Here is a 13,831-nt window from a genome sequence, read left to right on the forward strand (position 1 = left end):
CATTCCTGCCTGCTTGCATAATGCCGCTTACCCGCTCTGGTCTCAAGGGGGTGGCACCGGAGCCGCCAGTCTCCCAGACTCGATCCTTTCTGTTTCCTGACCCCGGCTGCCCCCTCGAGCTACCCGGGACCTCCTCCCAGGCTAATGAGGTCAGCTCATGAATAATATACGTCGGTGCTGTGCTGATCTCTCACTCACGCGGGCCAGCCGCTCCCGGCCGGGACCTCGCACAGTGAGCAGCGGCGGCGGCAGGGCGGCACCAAGTACAAGGATGGGGTGAGTACAGGGCTTTACTATCTACATCACCGGTCGGGGAACAGCAATTGTGTAAACCAACATCTAAACTGTGGCAGACTCTTAAAGCTACACCGTGCTTCCTCGTCATAGAACAGCGCCTCGCCAGCTAATTGATATGCGTCAAGTGTTAACTTGATAACACAGTCACACAATGGCACCTCTGTGGGACGGCCTGCCTCCCGCTCAGCGCGTGCTCCTGTGAAGCGGGGACTGCTGCCATTTGTCCGTCGTCTGCAGAAGTGAAACAAATACGTCTCACTGCCGCTAGCATGCACCGCAGCTCTGCAATGTTGATGCAGGGAAAGGCGAGTCCCTCTGCACTCGAATAGGGCGCCAGCGGGTGCAAGGTGCATGTGGTACGGGTGCTGCTCAGCTCAGCCCACCCCTCCCTCTCTCCTCGCAGCCAGCGGTGGTAAACTTGATTTCAACGGTAAAATGAAGCAGGATTGCCGCAGCTGCTGCTCGGTCAGACCGGCGCGAGGCGGCGCGCTTCGCATGTGATGATTATTTTCTGCTCGGACAGCAATCTGCTCAGGAGTCGGTGTCGGGATGCGGCGTCCTGTCCCACGGCGAGGCCACGTGACCCAGTGGGAGCAGCTGCAGAGACCAGAGATCTAGGGCCGATGCTTGCAAACGCTGCCACTTAGAGATGGAAACGTCGGCGTAGGAGTAGTAGCGACCGCAGATTTTATTTCTGGCCGTTTCTTTTACGCCATTAAAGAGTCAAAGAACGTGTTGATCCGGATTCTGGGAACGGCAGCTTTACTTGACTAATTCAGGTATATATTAGCACTAGAGCCAAATTTCAGGGGGGGGGGGGTGAAAGAACAACAAGTCTCATTAGCAAGCAAATGGTCTTTTAAAGACCTGTGAAGTGCTCGGGTGCGGCTGTGTATGTGCCCGGGAAGCTGTCTCATCCCGGGCTGCCACACATGGTGGGGGGTGGGGAGGGGGGGATTTCTAATGCCCTTTCAGCCCAATGGGCGTTGCTCGCCTGACTGCTGAACTGGTTGTTTTTCTGCATTTTACTTTCTCCGATTGAGGCCACACTCCAGGTGTCACACGTGCAGCCTGAGCAGCCTGAGCAGCCTGCTTGCGCTAAGAAGCTACCTCAGTGAAAGAAGTGAGCTATGCAAATAGAAGTAGCTTGGCAGGTTAATAGAGTAGAACGTTGAGTGTGGGGGGATGAGGGGTAGTGCACAGGCTGTGTCCCGGAAGGGAGATATTGTTCATAATGATAGAAAAAAATAATTTCCTATAACCTATATATTGGGAGAGAATGTGGCGTAACGGCCAGGGTGGCAGATCTCAGAGGTGGGGAACAGGGCTCGAGTCTCGGCAGGGGCGCTCAACATTCTGTGGTTCTGGACAAGTCACTTAATCTCCCTGTACCTAGTAAAACAAGCATTTACAATGCAACGGTCTCGCCTTTGCCAAAGTTAGAGCTATTGGCATTGTAAATGACAACATTTTTATTTATGTGTTGGTTTTGAAAACAGATAAATAAATGGCATTGTCATTTACAATGACAATAGCTTAATCTCTCGCAAATGCGAGACCTATTGCATTTGCACCCACACACACACACACAGCCACACACACAGAGCCCCCCTCACAGAGCCCCCCATACACACAGAGCCCCACATGCACAAAGCCCCCCACACACACAGAGCCCCTCACATACACACACAGAGCCCCCCCACACAGAGTCCACCCACACAGAGCCCCCCATACACACACAGAGCCCCCCACACACAGAGCCCCTTCACACACACACAGAGCCCACCCACACACACAGAGCCCCCCCCACACACAGAGCCCCCCACACACACAGAGCCCCCCCACACACACAGAGCCCCCCACACACACACAGCCCCCCTCACACACAGCCCCCCCACACACACACAGAGCCCCCCCCACACACACAGAGCCCCCCCACACACAGAGCCCCCCCACACACAGAGCCCCCCCACACACAGAGCTCCCCCACACACACACACTGTTTATCTGTGATTCAGTTCGTACCATCCTAAAATCCGCAAATAGTGACACCACTGTCAAGGGAGGAGGTCTGAAGAGGCAGGTAGGTACACGACTGGTCAAAGCCCGGGATTTGAAGGTGGACTAACAACCATAAGGTTCGTCAGGACTGAGGTACAGAAAGAGGCAGAGAGCACAAGGGGGAGGGGGCAGGTCGGAAGGTGCACCCTTTCCTGCCCGGAAGTCAATCTCGCTCCCAGCTCACCTGCTCTGGGGTATCCTTCTCGCTCACGGTGGCCAGCGGAGTCCTAGGAGACGTCATGTTTGCGGTGAACCCTGAGCGGGTCTCCGGTGCAGGGGTTGCAATACGGGCCCTGATTCAGTCCCTCAATTGCAGTACAAACTACATATAGTAAGAATAAAAAAAATTTACAAAAATTTGCCTGTACCCTAAAGATCACATCCAACAAGCAAATTCGGCAGAACGATAACTGTGAAACTTCCCAGTAAGTAGTTCGCTACAGCCAACTGCCTTGCCCTGCTCCCAGTATGGGACATAACCATCCAGAATAACGAGTCACGTTAGTTATACAAGGGGGGTCAAGCAAGCACTGGGTGTCGCAGTCTCCACAATGTTATTCCTTCATGGGCAATATTCTCTAAATTCCACCTGGCCATGGTAATTCAATATACAAACATAGCAAGTACACAGTCTATTCTAGACAGCACCTCAAATTCCCTTTGGAGTACTCTGTGGATTTCTTCATGGGCCCTGAAGTTTTCCGGTACATGCTCTCTTACCACGGCCACTGCACGCCAACCCTGTCCTCGAGACGGACAAGGTTGTTCATTTATCTGGTCAGCATTCTTGTGGAGTTAAAGGCCTGCTGACACTTGGCGTATGCGAATGACGCAGGTGACAGATGTCTTCTATTCAGAGAGGTGTGTGTGCGTGTCATCAAACCCAGAGGGGCACACGGACACAGAAATGGAAGTTAGACATCGCCCCGCGTAGCGTAAACAGATGTCTTATTGCAAATCCTACACGCCACACAGATCCAAATCAAAGCCTCCGTTTAAGCCCAGTGACCTTGCAGGACTGTGGCTTTACAATTTTCCCCTGCTCGTTCTCCTGCATAAAATCAAATTATGGGAAAGGGCTTGCGAAGTACACCTTGGGCAGGCAAGCGAGGGAGAGAGAGAGAGAGACGCATTTGGTGAGAGCACGTCCTGTTCAGCTGGTGCAATATATGGTGCACTAGTTCCCTGCAGCACACCCGATAGTACTGGATGAGGTGTTCAAGACGTGCTCAACACAGCAGTAGCAGACATGGAATGGAAAAGTCACTCGACTTCTAGAAGCTTGGAGTAAAACGTGAAGCCTGGACAAGACTTTACGTTAACACGTGCGATCAGCTCGCTTCATTTAATATAGCCGCCACGGTAAAGGTACGCCGGGGGCCGGTGTCTCAGAGTGGCGACCAGCACGACATGCTGTGCAGGGAGGCCACGAGCTGGACAATGGCGAGTAAACATTTCACAATGAACAAGCGGGGTTGGGGGACGGTCAGCCACATGTCAGATACGAAGTCACCCATTTTCCTAAGGCTCATGGGACAATAACCTGGTCCTGGCTCTTCCACCCACGCAGCCGCATTCATAATATCGGATCCGACATGGGCTGATAAGGAGGTACACAGCTATTGCTGCACCCCTCCCCTCTTTTCGTGGAGAAACTGGGCCCCAGCCTCTCTCATACGCGCAGCCCCATTCAACACGTCAGTTCAGACCCAATAGGGGCTGTTACAGCTGTGGCTGCCCTGCCTCCCTTCCCGAACCAGGCACTCCCGCCTGTACTGCACAGATAGTGCAGGAGGCCCATTCAATGAGCGGTATCTACACTGCCCCCTGCTCGGACGCTCTAGTGCTCCGCCTCTTCTCTCGAGCACCCCCTTAGCTCCCTTTGACTACCCAGGAGTGGCACGCACCTCCCAGCTCGCACAAAGCTGGAGCAAGGGTCCGGGCAGGAAGGAGATCGTTCGCCAGTCGGGAGAGCCAACCACATTGGTTGGAGGGGGGACACCACGAACAACGTAGGAAAAAAAACAAAGCCACGGACAGCGGGCGGGAGGGAGGAGGCACGGACAGTGGGCAGGCGGGAGGGAGGAGGCATGGTCAGTAAGCGGGCGGGCGGGAGGGAGAAGGCACGGACAACGGGAGGGAGGGCAGGGGATAAACAAGGCACAACAACGGGAAGGGGAGGATAGAGAACATGGACAACAGGGAGGAGGCGGGAACAAATGGATCGCTGACGGCGCGAGGAGGGCGAGATAACTCCTCGGCGAGAGGGAGGGTGTGGTCAGTAAGCGGGCGGGCAGGAGGAAGAAGGCACGGACAACGGGAGGGAGGGCGGGGGATAAACAAGGCACAACAACGGGAAGGGGAGGATAGAGAACATGGACAACAGGGAGGAGGCGGGAACAAATGGATCGCTGACGGCGCGAGGAGGGCGGGATAACTCCTCAGCGAGAGGGAGGGTGTGGGGGCGGGACTTAAAAAAAGAGACAGAAACGCCCACGAATCGCGTCGTGACGGGGGAAAGAGTGATTGACAACCATCTCTTGCAATGGCTAGCCTCCATTTATGGAGCTAGCCAATGGAAGAGAGAGGCGGGACAAAGCCCTTACTGTCTAACATAAGATTTCACCTGCGCGAACACTGCTGCGCAGTGGACGCCAGGCGAAACCTAAAAAATATGCGCGTCTGTATGTAAGGTAACTGTTGATCAGGTACAGCGCTCTCATACCTCCGGGTCTAGTTCGCGCTATATAAAACACACACACACAAAAAGATTTATTCCACTTTTATTAGAGAACGGACTCTACAAAGTGGGGAGCATGTATATGACATAACTTGTTTGTATTGCACAGATAAGAACGTTTGCTCAAACGATAGGTTGCCCAATTCTTACTTTATAAGTGTCTTCTGATAACTGAATATTGTGGACGTTGAATTTTTCTCCCTAGAATTATCTGTGTTGTCTGGCCTGTTAGACACCTGGGCAATGCCTGGTGGCCCGGTTTGAAAGGGTCAGTGTGTGCAGGCTGGGTTTTCTGGTCCCATCCCAGGTCATAGTACCAAAAAACCGGCACACACTACCCTTTCAAGATGGCTCTTCTGACCTTGGCAGGAGCCCTGTAAACCAGTGACACACGGAGCATAATTAATGTATTAAAAAAAGCAGGAAAATATTGCTAATGACTTTTAAGGTGCACTGATTCGCATATTTATTATATTTAGTTACTGATGTATTTGAAATAAAAATATATTCGTAGCTAGAGTAGCAAAGGATATCCTGGTTTTATGAAAGACGCAGAGAAGAATAGTATATTTTCTCTTAAGTTGCTATTTCATTAATAGCAGCAATATGCAACACAAAACTGCATATCCTATAACTCTTGCGGGCAAATATGAAAGAGGCAACCAATCAGTTTTACACAGTATGCATTTCAAACAGTTTTATTGTATTCACTTCCTCTTTTCTTGATGCAGAAGCATAATCATAGTCTGTGAAGAAAACAAATAATAACGCGAATCTCAACAAGGAGAAAACAGCTAACATTACTTGAATATATGTATTTGTAATGCACATTTTGGATCCAACTATAAACAAAATTGGAGAAAACAGCTTCATGTATTTAGGCTGAATTCTCTACATCTATCTGTACAATAAATCATCCTGCAAGATTCTCCGTGATCTACTGCGAAGTCCTTAGGAGGCATTCAGAGTCTTGGAAACAGGGACTAGGAAAAAACAAATGAAACATTTACTCATATACTTTTAAACATGGATGGGGGAACACAGCAAAAGAGGATGGATAATATTCACCTTTGTTTCTTTAACCCCTTCGGTGCTCATGACGGAACGGTTCCGTCATGAGCGTCGGTTGGCCTGTGCTCATGACGGAACCGTTCCGTCATGAGTCCATAGGTTCTTTAGAACCTTCAGCACCGCAGCGGAATTCGCGCAGCACTGAAGGGGTTAACAAAAGCAAGATTTTAATTCACTATTCTGGCTAGGAAACCTGTATTTTCTGGCAAGGTCACGAATTGTGATGTCTAAGTAAGGATTTAAGCAGGAGACTCACAGTGTAGAAGATCCGGTCTGGAGAGGACACCCATGCCTATCTATTTGTGGATAAGTAGGAGGTCATCTTGGGGTCTAGGGCTGGGCAACTGCTACCTTGTCTAGAATTAAAGGCAAAAGGCATTCAGCTACCAATTTAACTTATATACTTTTCTGTGAAGCCAACCTCATGTTTACTATGGATATCACATATTCCAGATAATCCCATTCAGATGAATTGAGATATTGAAGCAATGATAAGATCAAATATTGGCCGACCATTTGCATCAAGTATTTCCACCTGAATTTCACTGACTTTTTCTCTTTCTCTATGAAATATAGAATACCTGCCTTTTAGGGGGATGGGACCAACCACCAGGGTGAAATTCCTTTCAGACCAAATCAAACTTGGTGTCAATATCAAAGGATGGGTCTTAGCCCTTGTTATCATCATCATCAATTCATCATCATCAGAATATTGTTCACTCAGGAACACGGCTGGGCGTTGCCTTGCTCCACTCAATATATTCGAATTAGGGTACCACTCACTTGACCTATGGTCAAACTCATGCGGCAACTGAGAGTCTCTGGCCATCACAAAGACTGACTCAGAGATCAGTTGGAAGGAGACTGTGCAAGAGAGACATTCTTTAGTTTGGTCATGTACTTAACAATGTGTGCAGACTAAAGTTGTCTGACATTATTTGCCAAACCTCTCCTGCTCATCACGAGGTTTCATGCAAATGACATGTCCCTCTACCTCTAAAAGTCTAAGTTAAAGTATCTGATATAACTTGTAGCTAATAAGGTGCCAATTTCGGAAGCAATTGACTTAAATTTTGATGGCACTGCCTTCCGTGCAGATTTTGATATTGGGTTATCAAGAAAAGAATAAAGATTCCTTGCAACTAGCTTCTCTTCATGATAAATAGATTCTTGTGGAACCCTTCTCCTGTCTTGGTTATTAAGCACCCTAACAAATGCACAAGGGTCAACCCCATCCAAGTGAAGCAGAACACAAAACCAAATCTTAAAGATATTGAAAGCTATAAAGTTTCCGGATTGATTACATCACAGAACGCATACCACTTGCCCTGCCAAATACATCTGACACTAAATGCCCAAAAGAAGTTATTAGGAGGGGCCACGAGCAGCACAAGAAAATGAACAACAAGCAGGAATTGAGCCCATCAAACGCACTCCTTATCAGCATTTGCAAATGCAGATTTTGATAACAACAAGCAGAATATGTTTCTCCCTGTAAGAATGAGATTATGGAGAACAGAACGAAAAAGTGGACAGGAGGGGGGATGGGAAAGAGGGAGAGAAGAGACAGGCATTACTTCAGTCTTCTCAAGCAAAACTCTCACAGGGTAAAGATCTTTCACAGTAGTGTGGTCACAGACTTTCAGGCAGGTTAGACGTGCACTAAGTATAAATAAAGCACAGATATATTTAGCATTAAACATCATTATGTCCATAGCGGTTGGATGTTACTAGAGATGTTGCTTATCGACTGCAAAATAGTGTTCCACTGTGAACCTAAGACAACACAAGTCGAAGCTGGGTCAAAGGTTTCATTAGCTCTTTTAGGGACTCTTCTGGAATTAATATAAACAGGAACAAGGCACAGAGAAAGCATCAAAGCCAAAACAGGACCAAGAATCAGAGTGAAAGGCAGGCCAGAAGTCAAATACCTGAGGAACTTGAAGGGGAAGAAAGTAATACAGTTGAGGAACGAAGCAACAGTAAAGCAACTGTAATGACAAGTAAAAGACCAATGCAGCATGGAAGGTTGCCAGGTACCTTTCCGTTGACCATTCGCAGATTAAATATGACCTCTGCCAAAAGTTACCTGAAAGTCCCAAACTTTGACCTTCTTCAGACCAGTAGTCTTGATGACCCAGCCTCAATTGGTCAGTCAACCACAATGTAAAATGGACACATGTTACAGATCTCTGATTTTGTTTCAGCGGAGCAACCCCAGGTTTACAAGCCCCCTTTTCATTCCTGAGTAGGGTTGACATGACACCTAGCCATTTTGTACCGGCATGACCTGTTTTTTTGTGAAAATGTAGGAAAATCACATAAAGTCAGTATTTCTTTCCTTTTTTTCCGTACATTCTTAAAAAAGCAATATAAAATAGAAGTTTTTAAAAATGTTTTCTACAGCTGCCTTAGTGATTAATGACTGCTAATTAAAGTTGGGATCATGGATAAAGAACCTAGCTGTAGAGGTAGATTATCATGAATGTAATGAATGTATCTAGAATGGAACAATGTCCTTTCTTGACTCCCCTCGCTCACCGGTGTTTCCCCACTGTGACATGCTTCATCATAGGGGCCATACCAACCCGCTGCGGGTTGAGTCGTGCTGCGACTTGCGAGGTACATACGAGCACTGTAGTGAGGAACTATGTGTAGTGCAGTGGTGTATGTGGAGTGGAGTGATTTAAAAATACCTAACTAGTGGGCAAAATTATTTTTATTCTTGCTCCTAGTTGATACATAAAAACCGGGTGGGTCGCTAGGTTAGCCTGGTTTGCAATGAGTCAGGGGTCCTAGTAGAGGGTCAACATGTTTCAAGCTTTCCCCAAAGCTCTTCTTCAGGACGCCACAGGGACCAGCACTGCGTGTACCACTCCAAAGGTGCAGTGATAAAGTGATAATACAAATGCTGTCTAACAAGCATTAGCTGAAAAATATACATACAACATTTAATAATGTTCAGTAGGTATCTGAAATGAAGAAAAACAACAATGTTAAAATAAAAATCCTGCCTATAGCAGGTCCCATGAGAAATACTTCAGTTCCCCAATTGTAGTGCCTAGAAGGGACAAAAAACGTGTCATGCGCCAGGATGTACATGAACTGTAGAAATGCCTGTTGAAACAAAACACTGTACGCCTGTAATCCTGAATAGGAAAAAGTGCTGTGATTCAGTGCACAATGTCCCACTAGTTGTTTAAAAGTAAGCGTTTTAGCAAAAGATCGATCCTCGTGATAGTGCCACACAATAAATACAAGATATTAACAAACATCAAACATGACAAACATACTTTTCAAAAAGCAGTGCTATGCCTCACGGTCGAAAGAGGGGGCAAGAGAGTTCCACTGGAATTCTAAAAAAAACAGAAGAGAAAGGCTGATTACCATTCCGTAGGTAGTGGGCTCCTCTCGTGTTTCAGCCCGGGCAGTACTGTGTTTGGGAAGACACAGTTTGCCTTGGGTCTGTTTTCCTGAAAAGGAACAGATTCACTTGAATAGTTTCTCCCCTGGCTGGATTCCTGCTTGGGTTCCCTCGAGACCGCATGTTAGCGTCTCTCTGACGGGAAGCGGTATAAGAGGAAGTGCTACTGCTTAGTCATGTTAGAATGACTAGAGCGGTGACTTCACAAATTGGCCGCCGCTAAATGGGCTAATGGAGAGTCCCTGTCGGGGGTCTCGTTTGTGAAACAAAAAACAACAGACACCAGACATAACTAAACAGTGAATGAGTGATGTAAAAAGGGAGAAGGCAATACCTGAGATATATGTGGGAAATAAAATCAATACGTTGTCATGAAAAGGGTGCTGTTTACCCTGCAGATGGAATTTGCACAGGTCACTTATTGGTGTTTTGTGACCGCAATAAGAAGTTAAATAGTTATCTTTGTTTTAAGCGCAATGTATATTTGCTATGTTGCTACCCGTGGTGACAGATCAGTAGCTGATATGTTGCGCAGACCCTACTCAATGTTAATATCTCAAAATTGAAATTAAAAAGGGGGTAATTAAAACTGAGAGGAAAAGGTGTGCCCTCTAGTTTTCAAACTGTGCTGTTTACCCTACAGATGGAATGCATAGGTCACTTATTGGGGTTTCTGACAGCTACAAAATGTTTTTGGAGCATGTTTGGTTTGTATTGAAAAGGTTTCATTTAGAGAAGTGTCCCCATGGAATGGTATCATTAAGACCCTGGCTGTCAGAGCTCAATTGAACACCCAACGTTGCTCCTTTTCCAGGAGTCGTTGTTCAAAGTTATCAATGTTCTTTATATGTTCGAGAATCACCCATTTCATGTCATTTGGAGTGTGTTGTTTTTCAATGAAATGTGATGTCATTTTGGTGGTGTTCCTTTTGCTCCTAATGTTGCTGCAGTGTTTGACAATCCTCGTGCTTGCTTTTCTTGTGGTCATCCCTATGTAATGTAGGTTGCAGGTACACATGATCATGTATACCACCATGATGTATTGTAATTGGTGAAGTTGCAAATTTCCCAAGTCCTTTTGTTATTGAATTCAACTTTCTTTGTGGCTGTAGTCAGGTGGCAAATACTGCAGTTTCTGCAGGGGTATTGTCCGTTTGGCAAAGTTTGGAGGGTTCTTTATCCATTTCCTTTTGGTTCATTCTTGGGTCGAGTGTGAACTAGCTAGTCCCTTAGGTTTTTCCCTTTCTTGTGGCTGAACATTGGCTTCGGAATGTCTAGGTTGCCGCTGTTCAGAGTCCGCCAATGTTTCTTTATGATCTTTGTTACTTTGTCAGATGCAATGCTGTAGGTGGTTAAACATATTGGTCTTTTTTTCTGTTATCACCCCTTGTTTATTCTTAGGTTCTAAGAGAGCCTCTCTGTGATTGTTGGCAGCTCTTTTTTTGGCTTTGGAGACTAGCTGTTTGAGATAGTGTCTTGCTATAAGTTTCTCTGAGAGGTCTTTAGCTTGGATTTTGTAGTCTTCTCTTGCTGTGCAGTTGCGTACCAGTCTCAAGAATCGGCCGAAAGGCAGATTTTCTTTCAGTTGTCTGGGGTGGAAGCTGTCGTAGATTAGTAGACAGTTCCTGGCTGTTGGTTTAAAATGAGTGCTTGTACTCAACATGGCATCAGTGGCTGTGATGTTGAGGTCCAAGAAGACCAATTGGGACCTACTCATAGTGCAAATGAATTTGAGAAAGAGGCCTTGGAGGTTTAACCAAACAATGACGTTTTTGGCTTCTATTTCAGTCCTTTCCCAGATCAGTAATACATCATCGGTGTATCGTTTCCAGAGTCTCAGATATTTACTGTGTGGTTGGACTCATTGAGGATTTTCTGTTTTTCCAAGTGGTGGACATAAAGTCCCGCTACACTCGGCGCGAAAGTGCTGCCCATGCTGGTACCATGCACTTGGCGGAACAGTGTGTCTTCAAATTTGAAATAATTTTCAGTCAGGGCCAGGCGGCAGCATTCAAGTATCACATGTCTTGGTGTATGATACACCCATGGGTTTTCAACTGATGATCTTGGAAGGGACTGAAAAAGAAGCCAAAAACGTCATTGATTGGTTAAACCTCCAAGACCCCTTTCTCAAATTCACTTACACTATGAGTAGGTCCCTATTGGTCTTCTTGGACCTCAACATCACAGCCACTGATGGCATGTTGAGTACAACCACTCATTTTAAACCAACAGCCAGGAACTGTCTACTAATCTACAACAGCTTCCACCCCAGACAACTGAAAGAAAATCTGCTGTTCGGCCAATTCTTGCGATTGAGACGCAACTGCACAGCAAGAGAAGACTACAACATCCAAGCTAAAGACCTCTCAGAGAAACCTATAGCTCAGCACTATCCCAAACAGCTAGTCTCCAAAGCCCAAAAAGAGCTACCAACAATCACAAAGAGGCTCTCTTAGAACCTAAGAATAAACAAGGGATGATAACAGAAAAAAGACCAATATGTATCACCACCTACAACATCGCATCTGACAAAGTAACAAAGATCATAAAGAAACATTGGTAAACTCTGAACAGCGGTAACCTAGACATTTCGAAGCCAATGTTCAGCCACAGGAAAGGGAAAAACCTAAGGGACTACCTGGTTCACACTCGCCCCAAGAATGAACCGAAAGGAAATGGACAAAGAACCCTACAAACTTTGCCACACGAACACTACCCCTGACTTGGGAAATTTGCATCTTCACCAATTGCAATACATCGGGGGTGGTATACATGATCACGTGTACCTGTAACCTACATTACATAGGGATGACCACAAGAAAAGCAAGCACGAGAATTGTCGAACATCGCAGCAACATTAGGTGCAAAAGGAACACCACCAAAATGACATCACATTTAATTGAAAAACAACACACTCCAAATGACATGAAATGGGTGATCCTTGAACATATAAAGAACATTGACAACCTTGAAAAACGACTCCTGGAAAAGGAGCAATGTTGGGTGTTCAATTTGCGCAATGACAGCCAGGGTCTTAATGATACTATTTCATGGGGACACTTCCCTAAATGAAACCTTTTCAGTACAAACCAAACACGCTCCAAAAACTTTTTGTAGCGGTCAGAAACCCCAATAAGTGACCTGTGCATTCCCTCTGTAGGGTAAACAGCACCCTTTGACAACCAGAGGGCACACCTTGTCCTCTCAGTTTGGATGACCCCTTTTTAAATCTCAATTTTGAGATATTAACATTGATTAGGGTCTGCGCAAACCATAAGCTACTGATCTGTCACCACAGGTAGCAACATAGCAAATATACATTGTGCTTAAAACAAAGATAACTATTTAACTTTTTATTGCTGTCACAAAACCCCAATAAGTGACCTGTGCAAATTCCATCTGCAGGGTAAACAGCACCCTTTTCATGACTACAGATTGATTTTATTTCCCACATATATCTCAGGTATTGCCTTCTCCGTTTTTAAATCACTCATTCACTGTTTAGTTATGTATGCTGTCTGTTGTTGATTTTTGTTTCACAAACGAGACCCCCAACAGGGACACTCCATTAGCCCAGTTAGCGGCGGCCATTTTGTGAAGTCACCGCTCTAGTCATTCTAACATGACTAAGCCGTAGCACTTCCTCTTATACCGATTCCCGTCAGTGAGACGCTAACATGCGGTCTCGAGGGAACCCAAGCAGGTATCCAGCCAAGAGAGAAACTATTCAAGTAAGTCCGTTCCTTTTCAGGAAAACAGACCCGGGGCAAACTGTGTCTTCCCAAACACAGTACTGCCTGGGCTGACACATGAGAGGAGCCCACTACCTACGGAATGGTAATCAGCCTTTCTCTTCTGTTTTTTTTAGAATTCCAGTGGAACTCTCTTGCCCCCTCTTTCGACCATGAGGCATAGCACTGCCTTTTGAAAAGTATGTTTGTCATGTTTGATGTTTGTTAATGTCTTGTATTTATTGTGTGGCACTATCACGAGGATCGATCTTTTGCTAAAAACGCTTACTTTTAAACAACTACTGAGACACCGTGCACTGAATCACAGCGCTTTTTCCTATTCAGGCTTGCAGGCGGTGGGTGTTTTGTTTCAACAGGCATTTCTACAGTACATGTACAGCTTGGCGCATGACACATTTGTTGTCCCTTCTAGGCACTACAATTGGGGATCTGAAGTATTTCTTATCGGACCTGCTATAGGCAGGATGTTTATTCTTAACATTG

The 13,831-nt window shown here is 46.2% G+C and overlaps 1 protein-coding gene across 1 annotated transcript in view; it reads left to right on the forward strand.

Annotated features, from left to right (window-relative positions):
• The first annotated feature begins 207 nt into the window (after nt 1-207).
• The window catches only part of MTCL3 (MTCL family member 3), a 162,538-nt gene continuing 148,914 nt past the window's right edge, over nt 208-13,831 (forward strand). Inside the window, exon 1 of the mRNA XM_086927014.1 lies at nt 208-276. The gene's annotated coding sequence lies outside the window, so the exon portion shown is untranslated. The remainder of the gene's footprint in view (nt 277-13,831) is intronic.

Source organism: Lissotriton vulgaris, chromosome 6, assembly GCF_964263255.1.
Source record: "Lissotriton vulgaris chromosome 6, aLisVul1.2, whole genome shotgun sequence".
Lineage (NCBI taxonomy): Eukaryota > Metazoa > Chordata > Amphibia > Caudata > Salamandridae > Lissotriton > Lissotriton vulgaris.